Genomic DNA, 12,690 nt, shown 5'->3' with positions numbered 1-12,690 from the left:
TTTTAGTTTCCTTTCCCCATGGAAAAGATAAGGGAATTAATTTCCCTTCCATAAACCAAACGAGACCCTAATGCTATAGCCTAAGATATTATAATAAAGTTTTTAGTAATATATTTTATTAAACTATTAAAGTATCGTATCTCTAAGAATTGGTGTCACGTTAGAGAATAGTATGTTGGTTAATAGTCAAAGACTCAGAGAAATGACACTAGTTTTAAGAAGTCCCCTTCATGGGAAGAGGAGGTTACAGTCCATTAACATGCTGATCCAACAAAGCCTTGCATTAATGGGAAGTGGCTATATCCCAGAAGATGGTTATGGGAATAGTCTGCCTATATCAGTCAGATATCCAAGTAGTTACTAGCTAGTGACTCTGTAGTGTATGTTGATCTTGAAGCTTATGCATTTATAAAATACAATAGCCTAGGCCTGGGCATTTTATTGAAAGCACGGGTGCCATTCCTAGTTTCATTAATTAATTTAGGCGAGGGAACATGGAAAAAAAATATAGAAAATTACATAGTAGCACATGACCAAAGATATAAATACAGAAAACTCACTTTCAAAAAGATTTATACAAATAAGGACATGAGCCCATGCCCAAAAGTCAAATGATGCAAGTCTGACTCTTAATTTTAATGTAAATGACCAAAACGTTCAGTTTGATGAAATATTTACCCGTATGCCACTGACCCAATACCACCCCCAAATCTCGTCCATGACCCTTGGCCCTTCTGCTCCATCCCGTAGCAATCTGAAACGGCATCGTTCACCCACGCGCACATCGACTGGAAGGAGACGCTGACTGCGCACATGTCCAAGGCTAACGTGTCGGGCCTGCGGAAGGACGAGATCAAGGTGGAGGTGGAGGACGGCAAGATCCTTCAAGTCATCGGAGAGTAGAAGCTCGATGTGGAAGAGAATACCGAAACGTGGCACCGGGTCGAGCGCAGCAGCAGCAGGTTCACCAGGCGGTTCAGGCTGCCGGAGAATGCGAGAGTCGAGCACGTCCAGGCGGCGATGGAGAACGGTGTCCTCAACGTCACGGTGCCCAAGGAGGAGGCCAAGAAGGTCTATGTCAGGTCAATTGAGATCTCTCGTTAATCAGGCTTATCTGTAATTAAGTGTGTTCTAAGTGTGATTAGGGTAAATAAAATTGTATCATGCAGCTCAATTGCTTGGTGTTCTATGATTACTATTATGAAATTCAATGTAGGCAATCCTAAAGAGCTTTTCGTTTTTGAATAACATGTAAGAATTTGGTATGTTTAAACCAAAATTAGGTACGTCTACTGCTTATCTTATATAATTTTCGCATTACTAACTTGATGCAACTGTTCATTAGCCCATAATCTTAACAAGTTCATGTAGCTTAGGTTGCTCGTGAAAGTTGCCGAAGCGACTCTTCTGGACTTTTATGGGTGTGGCATGTAGAAACAAGAATAATGTAATTGCCACTTTTAATCCAGTAGTGTACCAACGAATGGCTTATTTTCCATTTTCATCTTCTATGTTAAGCATTATGAATTATAGGTGCTGATCAGTTTAGTAGCTTAGCCTAGTGGCTTTCCATGGTTTTGTTTGGATAGGTTCACGTATTGGTACTTCCAGTACAAAGTTATTTTCCAACTTATATCAAGTTTGGCCGTTATGCTTGTTATTCTGGGCTTTCATAGTGTTTCATGTTCATATATAATGAAAGCCGCCTTACTTTGTGTAATGAAATTTAGAAGAAAATATTAAGATTCAGACATACATGTCAAAAATCGAAATAGAGTATCTCTTTTCCAACTCATAATCGAAACACTAGATTGGAGCGTTAGTTTTGTAGTAAGTGTGAAGTATTTTGCTACTGTATTAGTTCTTGATTGATTGTGTTTTACTACTGTAGTGATTTCCTATTTGTTCTTTTTTTTATTTTTTTGATCGTGAACAAATTCAGGATCAGATAACCCAAAGCCAAGAGCACTAACAATAGCAGGGGAGAGGAAGCAGATCAAGAGCAATATGACTAACTTTGCTTTGTCCTTGTGAATCTGCTTTATGTGAGTATTCTTTGAGTATTTTTACTTACACTGAAATCAACTTGGATAGTCTTTTATTACTATTAGTATATGTACGTAGTTATCAAGTCTTAAGATTTCTTGTTCATTAATTCTGCAAGTATGCTGAGTGTAACGAGTGCAGTAGCAGGATAAGGCAATGACGAGTGCAATAGCAGAACACGAGTTCGAGGGCAGTAGCAGAACTGGATGAGCATGACTACAGCGAGTACAGTAGCATGATTGGATGAGTGCAGAAGCAGGATGAGGCGATGACGAGTGCAAGTATGAGTACAATGAGTGCAATAGCGGGATTGGAGGAGTGCAGTTAGGCGATGAGGAGTGCAGTAGCAGAACTGGACGAGTATGAGTGCAACGCGTGTAGTAGCAGGATTGGACGAGTGCAGTAGCAGGATTAGGCGATGACGAGTGCAGTAGCAGAATTAGACGAGTATGAGTGCAGCGAGTACAGTAGCAGAATTGGACGAGTGCAGTAGCAGGATTAGACGAGTATGAGTGCAGCGAGTACAGTAGCAGGATTGGATGAGTGCAGTAGCAGGATTAGGCGATGACGAGTGCACTAGCAGAACTAGACGAGTATGAGTGCAACGAGTGTAGTAGCAGAATTGGACTAGTGCAGTAGCAGGATTAGGCGATGACGAGTGCACTAGCAGAACTAGACGAGTATGAGTGCAACGAGTGCAGTAGCAGAATTGGACTAGTGCAGTAGCAGGATTAGGCGATGACGAGTGCAGTAGCAGAACACGAGTACAAGCGCAATAGCAGAACTGGACGAGTATGAGTGCGGTAGCAAGATTAGGCAATGAGATGAAAGTAGTAGGAGAATGAGGTTTTGTGAAGTAACATAAAAGGGATTATTGTCAAGAAAAAAAGAATAACACAAACAAATTATTCTCATAAGAAAAAGAAAAAAAAAAGTAACATAAACGGATTATTCTGAGGGAAAAAAAAAATAACTAACTTCTCAGAAAAAAAAAAATTAACATAAAGAGATTAGAAGTTAAAAGATGTAGTTAAGGGTAAAAAAGTAAATTAACTCATGACATGTGGCAAGTAGAGAGCAGATTGTCCTTATTTGTAAGAATTAATCCTTACAAAGGGATTAGAAGTCAAAAGAAAGTTAAGGGTAAAAAAGTAAATTAACTCATGACATGTGACCTTATTAAATGATGTATTTGTAAGATTTAGTTCTTATATGTTTAATTCAATCTTTAAATGATGTATTTGTTAAATCATCTTTTGTCAATCACTTATATGTAATTTGTTAATATGTTTAATTCAATCTTTAAATGATATATTTGTTAAATCATCTTTTGTCAATCACTTATATGTAATTTGTTAATATGTTTAATTCAATCTTTAAATGATGTATTTGTTAAATCATCTTTTGTCAATCACTTATATGTAATTTGTTAAAAAAAAAAATATATCACAAAGATCAAACAGGAAAACCAAACTACAGGGAACAAAACATTTCCTTATGCTACTCCTAAATGATTTCCATGTCTGCTAGGCAGCGATCAATATCCAAATACCATAGGGAAGCCTTATTGAAGCCACAATGAATAATAGTACGTAAACAATGTAGATTGAAGATAACTTAGCTAACCCTAGCTAGTTCCCTTATTCTGAAATTTCACCTGTTTCCACAAGAATTGCTTAAGCCACCGGTGAGAATCCCTATAACACAATTTCTTAGTGCTATAGGAGTAAGAAACAGTAATGTTGAGCCCAAACAACGTCACCGACCGAGGAGCCCTTCCTAGTTCCCATATTGTCTTGGACACCATGGCATCGTTGCGATGCCTTACCATTCCAAGTTTAAAACTCATACCCTTTTGGGTTCCATTTTTTAAGAAGAAGTCTGGTAATCGCTCTGTTGCAACACTTACCAGGTAATTGTTCCCATACCCATTAAAGACGACCGAGGCCTGGAGGTCCTGGTAGTTAATTCCGAGTTCTATGTTAGGGTTTATGGCGATGAGTGTAACTTCCCACCCCATGGTGGTTAAATCAGAGGTCATCTCGGCATGGATATGGCAGCTGATTCCAATTTGAACTCGGGTACCATGGTTTCCAACCTGTTCCTCAGGACGAGGCAGTATACAGGTTCAACAAACACTGACAAGACGACAAGGGCACTCAAGCTATAAAGAAACCAAATCAACAGGGTGGCTGTTCTATGACTTCTATCTATGCGGTTTTGAAGGTCTTGGGCCACTTGAGGACAGCCGGTCAAGGAGGTTTCGGCTATTTCAATATCTCTGACCGGCCATATGCTTGAGGAACTCTGACCGGCCATATATCTTAGGAGGATTGTACACTACTAGCAAAATAACAACACACACGGATTTACTATACTAAAAGCCACAGAAATCGGTGTGAAATAGAAATACTAACAGAAATCCGTGTGAAATGAGCATAATTGGACCCACAATAATTTATACAATAACAATATCAACGGAAATCCGTGTGCATAAACAACAGCCACAGATATCTGTGTAAAAACTAAAACATTTTCACATGAATATCAGTGTGAAAATCAATTCACACTGATTTCTGTACGTATTATAAATTAGTGTATTTCGAAATCATTAATTTTTTATGTAATGTGAATTACGGAGGGACAGATTTCCGTTACAATAATTATTTGATACAGATTTCTGTGTGAAATGAATATCACACAAATATCTGTGTGACATGTTGACACAGATATCCATGTGAATAAATAATAGTAACAGATAGATGTCTGTGTAAAAACTAAAACCTTTCCACACGGATATCCGTGTGAAAAGAACAATTAGCTACAAAATTCCGTGTGAAAAAGTATAGGCTGACCACTTATTTGATATTGAAATAACGACATATTGAGTTAATTTTTTTACACAATACCTATTAATACACTATAAATAGATGAGTAACGTCAAATTTATTAATTTTCAATTTTTATTTTTTGGTTCGCACAAATTTCTTATATGTCTACTAATGTGGTATAACTAGTTTATTAGTTGTAAAGAAAAGTATACATTCCATGAGCAACAATGTGGAGGAAATAGACTTTATCAAAATCGACCGTTGGATGTTGTCATGATTAGAATAAATAGTTATGGTCAAAATTTCAACTATTTTTGTTATCATTTAGGTCTCGATCTACTATATCAACCATGAACCCTAAATACCACATAAAACTAATATGCTCATAACCGCTCATTCGCAACTTATTTTTTCGATTTTTCAGCTCTCATACTCTCATGAATATGAGGTATACCAAATAATGTAAAAATTTTGAAAAGTTTATCTCCTCATGGTTTTACTCCCCTTAAGGAAGTATATGTGTATATAAGGTTAACCACTTTATTTGATATTGAAAGAACGGCGGACTGAGTTAATTTTTTTACACCATACCTATTAATACACTATAAATAGATGGGTAATGTCAAATTTATCAATTTTCAATTTTTATTTTTTGGATTGCACAAAATTCTTGTATGTCTACTAATGTGGTATAACTAGTTTATTAGTTATAATGAAAAGTATACCTTCCATAAGCAACAATGCGTAGGAAATAGACTTTATCAAAATCAACCGTAGGATGTTATCATGATAAGAATAAATGGTTGTGTTCAAAATTTCAGCTATTTTCGTCGTCGTTTGGGTTTCGATCTAGTAGGTGAACCATAAACCTTAAATACTACATAAAACTAATGTGCTCATAACCGCTCATTCGTAACTTGTTTTTTTGATCTGTAAACTCTCATGCTCTCATGGGTAGAAGCTATATCAACTAATGTAAAAATTTCTGAAATTTTATCTCCTCAAGGGTCGGCTTCCCTTAGGGAAGTAAAAGCATTTAAAGGGTTGACCGATTTTTGGTACAGACGTCTGTGTGAAATGAGTAACACACGAATATCTGTGTGAAATGTTAACATGGAAATTCGTGTGAAAAGAACCATTAGCTACAGAATTCCGTGTGAAAAACTTTATTAGCTACAGAATTCTGTTGCAATAAGTTTTTAGTACAGAATTCTCTGTGAAATGAGCAATAAACGAATATATGTGTGAAATGTAGACATTGATATCTGTGTGAAAGGAAAAATTAGCTACTAAATTCCGTGTGAAAAAAATAGAATAGAGACAGAATTCCGTGTAAACAATAATTAACATGACAGTTATTTATTACCGAGATAAATACACACGGATATCAGTGGTAAATATATATGTATCTCACACGGATTTTAGTGGTAAATGTTTTCCCGCTCACTTATTTGGAACAAATGCAATTTCCCTCCCCTAGTAATTTTAGACTTTTAGTCTCACATGCTGTCTCTCTCTCTGACCCTTTTCGGTTTTTCTTATCCTTAGCCGATTAAACTTTCTCCCTCTCTCATCTCTTCCTCACTTGCAAACGAAGAAAAAAAAAGCCTCAAGTTTAAAGCATACCTCACCGTCCGTGACTCACCTCCACCATCACGGACCTCACCAACCTCCGACGAGTTTAAAGCAGCCTCCTTGACTTCCGGCAACAATCGACACGCTGATGCTGCTCACTTCCACTGTCAAGCACCGCCTCCCTCCAGTCCATCCTTCCCTCTTCTCTGTGTCGGCAGGCTTGGGCTAAGTTCTGAACATGAGTTGTGGTGCAGTCGGCGAGCGAAGATGTGAGTTGGGTTTTTGGTGGAATTGAGATTGGTTTATGGAAATGATTTGAGATTTTGATTACTGGGTTTGTTATGGTTTTTGCAGCTTAATCTTGGTGTGGATGAGAGCTATACTCTGTTTGTATTGAAGAAAGATGGGAAAGCTATTGTTGGGGAGGCCACGATTGAGGTCAGTTGGTGTTTATTATAGTAATTTGTTGCTGATTTGAAGATTAACATTAAAGTGTTAGTTTTGTTGTCTTAAAGGCTTGAGCTTTTTGTAGAATGAATTAGCAATGTGTATCAAGCTAGCAACTTTTCTTTATATGAGTGTGTTAGTTTTTGAATTCTTTGGTGTTTGATGAAAATTTTAGAGGCAGATGCATAGTTTGTTGCTGATGTGAAGATTGAAGGGTTAATTTTGTTGTCTTAAAGGCTCAGGCTTTTTGTAGAATGAACCACAATGTGAATCAAGATGGCAATTTTCTGTTCTGTTAAATTGAAGATAATATATATATATATATATATATATATATATATATAAGAGTAAAGGTCTCCATTGTATCTTGCAATTCTGTGGGACTACCTCTGGCTCTGACTAGTACAGTTTAATTTTAGATCATGTTTAATTAATCTGGACTTGCATTTAGACTAATTTCATAACAATATGTTACGGTTATGCTGTGATGTTGATTTGTGTTTGCTTTTTGGTTGCAGGCAAACACGGTGTATGGTGCGTTGCGGGGGTTAGAGGTATGTGTGACTATTACATTGCATTACTAAATAGGCATGTCGATTTGTAATACAAAATCTCTCATTTTTCTTAATATATATTGTTATGTATTGTGAAACCTCATTGATTCTTCTCTTCTACCATGTGCTAGACTTTCAGCCAATTGTGTACTTTTGACTATGATTCTTTCTTTTTTTCCTTTTCTCCTCTTTTTTATGTAATACTAATATTGAGAATTACATTAAGTAGAATGTTATTTTTTGTCACCTTCACAAGATTGTGTATATTTTTCTTAATCCTTTCACATTTTTTGCAACAGACATCAATGTTATGGCAGAAGTAGATGTCCCTGGTCATGCACAATCATGGTAAAGCCTCCTTAATATCAACTATTGTCGTAAGCTAATGTGTTGAACATATTATTGTTGCTGAAACTTTGATTGATATACTTAATAGTCTTAAACTAGTTTGTTTAATTGATATGCTGCCCAGAATATAATCAATTTTTTTATTCCTGACAGTTTGCAGTGATTTTATGTTTTAGCAATTTTATATTATACGTAATTGGTATGATGTCTTGGTTCCGGTGCAACTATAGTTCATGGAGTTCAAAACTTGTGGCCAGCCCCCTCCAAATATTCAATATGCAAATATAGTGATTGGTGGTTCGTTTATTATTGAAGGCGCTTCTCTTCTTGTTGCCATACAAGCTGTCAAGTAAGGTGTTGCTGCTGAGGGCATGAAATTAAGAGACTATATATGGCGTGGCATGATCCTACCTCTATTGCAGTCATGACTGAGGATGGTGCTGCTGTAGCTGGTCTTGCTATTGCTACAGCATCATTGGTTGCTGTAAATGTCACAGGAAATGGAATTTACGATCCTATAGGTTCATTTGTAGTTGGCAAGGACCTTGGAATGGTGGCTATCTGAAATTGTTCCAGATTCACAGCTGAACTGAAAGGGCTGGTTTCACTTATCATTATCTAGTTTGATGGTTATGTTGTTGTCTACTTTGAGTTAGTCCTCAAAGCATTTTTTATGGAAATTATTCTTGGACAAGGATTATATTGTTAAAGGGAGAAACTCTTAGTGATATTTCACCTTCAACAACAATGTATTCTAGAAAGCATCCTTGATTTTTGTAATCCAAGAATTTACTTTGGTACGAAATGTATTTTGCTATGAATGTAAATAACATCTTGCTATGAATGTAAAGTTTAATATTTTCAATTGAGTTGTGAATTGGTTCACTTCATTGTAAATTTCCCAAGTATATTTATTGTACATAAATCAAAACTATTATTATGTTTGGGTTGCAAATTAATTAGCAGAATATTTTTTTTTTAAATGTTGTCACTATTACACACAGAAATCAGTGAGAATTAGGGTACATGGATCTCACACAGAAATCTGTGTCAATAAGGTTATAGGTTTTGACACAGAAATCCGTGTGAAACACATTTGGCTTATCTATTTAGCACAGAAATCCATGTGAAATAGAGTTGTTCACACGGATTGCGTTCCATTCCGGTAATTTATATTTATGGAATTATAGTGGGGACCACGTAACCTTTTCACACGGACAACATAATCCGTGTGAGATGAGTATTACTCCCCTCCAAACCACACGGTAACTCAATCTGTGCGTGTACTATGGGTAAAAACTATCACACACGGAAATCTGTGTGAGAAAGTCTTATTACCTACATATTAAAATTTGTGGGTGATTGTTGTTTTGCTAGTAGTGGTATATGGTGCTTTGTGTTTTTCTTCCAAGTGAGAAATCTTTTAACCCTATGCACGTGGTTCCATATTATATAATAACAGATGCGATTAAGGTGGGGTGGTGTAATACTTTGAGAAGTTGTATTCTAATTTATGTCCACCTCTATCTATTGAACCATAAATATATATATTTCCATACAATGACATATATATAATATGTTATGGACAATGCCCACGTTGCGCGCTTTTTTGAGCCATATGAAATTAGAGGGGAGGGGGAGCTTTGATGTCACAGGTTGTGTACGAGCAGTGATGCATGCAAGTTCCCATCTTATTTTTATCTGCGAGAGAAAAGTAGAAGCATGTTATGATCAGTGTGAGAGAATTCAATTAAGAATGACACAGAGAAAGGGGAGAAGCAACAGTACCATTGCTGTATTTGAGACACCGATCTAATGTGCACCCAAGTTTACACAAGTCATGGTGATCCAGACTCCGATCCAGAGGCTTCAGAGCGCTATCACCCATAAAACTCCCCAGACATATTCTGAGACACCTAGCGCCACCTTTGCATTCCAGAAACAGAAAAATGAAGGTCCTCATTTGCTTTATCGTGCGCTTGCAACCCGACCTCCACTGCCAAACATCTTTTTATTTTTACTGGTCAATAGCTGTGAGAGTGAGAGGTGTTACTGGGATCCTTAATATCAAAAATCTCGAACATTACATTTTGGGTCTCAGAGTTTTGGCTGCACAACACCTCCAATCAAGGCGGCTCGTCTCGTTGAAAACTTGAAGGTGTATTCTCGGTGGGAAAGAAAAATACTCCATATGGGTTTTCTGTTTTTTTTTTTTTATAGAATAAGAAAATTATAAAAATGCCCCATATGTTGGTTGAAAAATAATAGTTCTATTGTAGAGAAACTGAAATTGAGAGGAATTTGCTGTGTGTTCTCATTGATAATAGGGATCTCTTTATATAGAGGATTACAATACATAGAATCTCAATCATACAAGAAAAGTAATCGTACATTGAATAGGAATCTACATCCTTCTAATCTAACCCTATTACCACTAGAGCAAGTAACCTAGAGTTTGGGCCAAACACAAATTAGGGTTTACTTGAACACTCCCCCTTGTGTTGCCCAAACGCGGTGCTTCTCTCATTTCCTCGTTAAAAACCTTGCCGAGTAACAAAAACTCAGTGGGACAAAAATAACCTCGGTCGAAGAGGAAAAAGAGCACAACACACCCTTCACGATTCTAGACGAACATGTAGATATCTCCCCCTGATGTCTGCGCCTCCCCCTGATGACTACGATCATGGGAGTTCAGATAATTTCTGCAAGCCAATTCTTGCCACATGTTTCTCGAGCGTGGATTTGGGCAATGACTTAGTAAACAAGTCTGCCACATTGTCTTCAGATCGAACCTGGTTCACTTTCATCTTGAGGAGTTTCTGTTGTTGCTGATTGTAGAAGAATTTAGGTGATATGTGCTTGGTGTTATCGCCTTTGATGTAGCCTTGCTTCATTTGTTCAATGCAAGCAGCATTATCCTCATAAATACTTATTGGCTCATCTGTGGTAGACTTCAGACCACAATTGCTTCGAACATGCGTAACTATGGACCTAAGCCATATACATTCATGAACTACTTCGAATAATCTCTGCATGATTTGAAGAGGTAGCGACTAAGGTCTGCTTTGTAGACCTCCAAGATATCGCGGTCTTTCCCATGGTGAAAACATAACTAGTTTTGGAGCGACCTTTGTGTGGGTCAGAGAGGTACCCAGCATCAGCAAAACCTTCCAAAACACTTATATTGTTTTGGGATGGGGAGAGGGAACGCGGTCCACCATATGTGGCGTCCCTGACACTAGATGGGTCCAAATCCATCTTCACTCTGTAGGGATAGAACAAGCCTATATCGATCATACCACTTAGGTATCGAAAGATATCTTTAACACCAGTCCAATGACGTCCTGTTAGCACAGAGTTATATCTAGCTAGCAATTTCACAGCGAATGAGATATCCGGTCTTGTCCATTGTGCTAAGTACAATAATGCGCCTATTGCACTTAGATAGGGCACTTCTGCCTCTAGCACTTCTTCGTCGTCATCTTTTGGAAGGAATGGATCCTTCTTTGGATCAAGACTAAAGACGAACATTGGGGTGCTTGAAGACTTAATATTGTCAGTGTTGAAACGCCTAAGCATCTTTTGGGTATAAGCTGATTAATGAATCAAGATACCATCTCTACTGTGCTCAAGTTCTAAACCGAGGCAAAACCATGTTTTCCCAAGATCTTTCATCTCAAACTCAGATTTCAAGTGTTCAGCAGTTTCCCTTAACTATTTAAGGGTGCCAATTATGTTCATGTTATCGACATAAACCGCTACTATTGCAAATCCGGAACTTGTCCTTTTTATGAACACACATGGGTATAGTTCATTGTTGACATATCTCTTTCCAATCAAATAGTCACTTAGACGGTTATACCACATCCATCCGGATTGTTTCAATCCATATAGCGAGCATTTCAACCTAATTGCAAACGCGCTCCGTGGTTTGGAACCACTTGATTTAGGTAGCTGAATTCCATCTGGAACTTTCATGTATATTTCCGTATCTAGATCCCCATATAGATACGCTGTAACCACATTCATAAGCTGCATGTTCAGTTTTTTGGAAACTACCAAACTGATAAGGTAGCGGAACGTTATGACGTCCATTACGGGATAATAGGTCTCTTCGTAGTCGATTCCAGGGCGTTGTGAGAAGCCTTGCGCCACAAGGCGAGCTTTGTACCTTACAATCTGGTTTTTCTCATTACGCTTTCTAACGAATACCCATTTGTGACCAACTGGTTTGGTGTTGGGCGGTATTGGTACAACATTGCCAAATACCTTTCTTTTCGCTAGAGAATCAAGTTCTGCCTGGATCGCATCTTTCCATTTTGGCCAGTCAGCTCTACGTTGTCATTCTCCAACGGAGCATGGTTCGATGTCATCGGTCTCAATAATCTCACGTGCCACTGAATATGCAAATACATCATCAATGATGATGGAGTTTCTTTCCCACGTCCCACGTACACTAGTGTAATTAACAGAGATCTCTACGTTCTCAGGGATAGGTTCTGACATTGAGGCGTCCCCCAATGATGTCTCTTGACATAACCATAATCCGGAACATTCTCATGGGACAGATTTTGAGTATCGATGATCAAATGATTTGTTTATGCCTCATTCACTCTCTTTCTAGGGCGAGTATCCTTCTAACCAATTGGTCTACCGCGCTTCCTTGCGGGACCAGGGGCCATAGACGCCACATCATTACCATGCTGGGCAATAGCGCCATCTTCTGGTGTCACATGAGTGGCGTTATGTCCATTCTTTGGGACATCAATCCTTGCAGGCATGTTTACAGCAGGTATGTGTGATCTCTTCACTTTGGCAACATCAGAAAACGCATCAGGCAGAGTGTCTGCTACGTTATGGAGCTTGATTATTCTTCGTACTTCAAGTTC

The 12,690-nt window shown here is 37.8% G+C and overlaps 1 long non-coding RNA gene across 1 annotated transcript; it reads left to right on the top strand.

The window, feature by feature from the left end:
* Positions 1-6,643: 6,643 nt before the first annotated feature.
* Positions 6,644-7,619, top strand: LOC112175514. The gene is made up of 3 exons (XR_005802979.1): positions 6,644-6,890; positions 7,418-7,453; positions 7,585-7,619. It is a non-coding gene; the product is annotated as an uncharacterized LOC112175514 (long non-coding RNA).
* Positions 7,620-12,690: the final 5,071 nt, after the last annotated feature.

This window comes from Rosa chinensis, chromosome 7, assembly GCF_002994745.2.
Source record: "Rosa chinensis cultivar Old Blush chromosome 7, RchiOBHm-V2, whole genome shotgun sequence".
NCBI lineage: Eukaryota > Viridiplantae > Streptophyta > Magnoliopsida > Rosales > Rosaceae > Rosa > Rosa chinensis.
Note: the sequence above shows the minus strand (reverse complement) of the source record. Positions and strands in the feature narration are given on the sequence as shown.